The sequence below is a fragment of the Sinocyclocheilus anshuiensis genome, unplaced genomic scaffold (genome assembly GCF_001515605.1).
Source record: "Sinocyclocheilus anshuiensis isolate Anshui unplaced genomic scaffold, SAMN03320099.WGS_v1.1 scaffold813, whole genome shotgun sequence".
Lineage (NCBI taxonomy): Eukaryota > Metazoa > Chordata > Actinopteri > Cypriniformes > Cyprinidae > Sinocyclocheilus > Sinocyclocheilus anshuiensis.
The window spans coordinates 825,432-826,297 of record NW_015540942.1 but is presented as its reverse complement, the minus strand read 5'-3'; the positions used below and the strand labels follow the sequence as shown (position 1 = coordinate 826,297).

At 40.1% G+C, this 866-nt stretch overlaps 1 pseudogene; it reads left to right on the top strand.

The window, feature by feature from the left end:
- The window catches only part of LOC107689680 (aldehyde dehydrogenase family 3 member B1-like), a 6,426-nt pseudogene extending 5,863 nt beyond the window's left edge, over window positions 1-563 (top strand).
- The last annotated feature ends 303 nt before the right edge of the window (window positions 564-866 follow it).

Sequence of the window (866 nt, the reverse complement as noted above, 5' to 3'; positions counted from 1 at the left end):
AAGGTGATTTTCTCAATATTTTGATTTTTTTGCACCCTCAGATTCCAGATTTTCAAATAGTTTTATCTCGGCCAAACATTGTCATATCTTAACAAACCATACATCAATGGTTTGATTTCAGATGATGTATAAATCTCTATTTAAAAAAAATTGACCCTTATGACTGGTTTTGTGGTCCAAGGTCAGATATATATATATATATTAGGGGTGTAACGGTACACGTATTCGTACCAAACCGTTTCGGTACGGGTCTTTCGGTGCGGTACGCGTGTGAACCGAACGATATAATTAGTAGGCAGCTAAACTAGTACTCCATTCTGAACTTTTTCTCTTTTGCTTTTTCATGGACTATCTCAGCCCCCACTGTGGTCATCAAGGAGTCAGATCCTTTAATGCAGAAGGAGATTTTTGGCCCCATCCTCCCCATTCTAACCATCAAGTCTCTCGATGATGGAATCAATTTCATCAATGAGGGGGAAAAGCCTCTGGCACTCTATGCCTTCTCTGATGAGTCTCAAGTAAGGAAGGAAAAAACAAAAGTCCTTAACATGAGTAAAGTTTGAAGTAACTTGATAAAGCTTTGCATATTTCTATTTAAGGTTGTAAATACAGAGTTCTGGCATGAAAGTCTAGATGGCGCAGTACGATAGGTCTAACTCAATCTGACCTAATGACATCATTATCACATGGCACAGCTGATTGGTTCTCTCCTGTATCGGTAGCCAATGAGCTCGCTGCTTAACATTCAAATATATGATTCGTGCTTGCAGTAGCAGTTGCAGCTTGCTTCAGAAACCCTCCACCTTCCCCAGCTCCACCTGTATAGATCTGCTACGAGGTGATTCATGTATGCTATATGGGGGTTA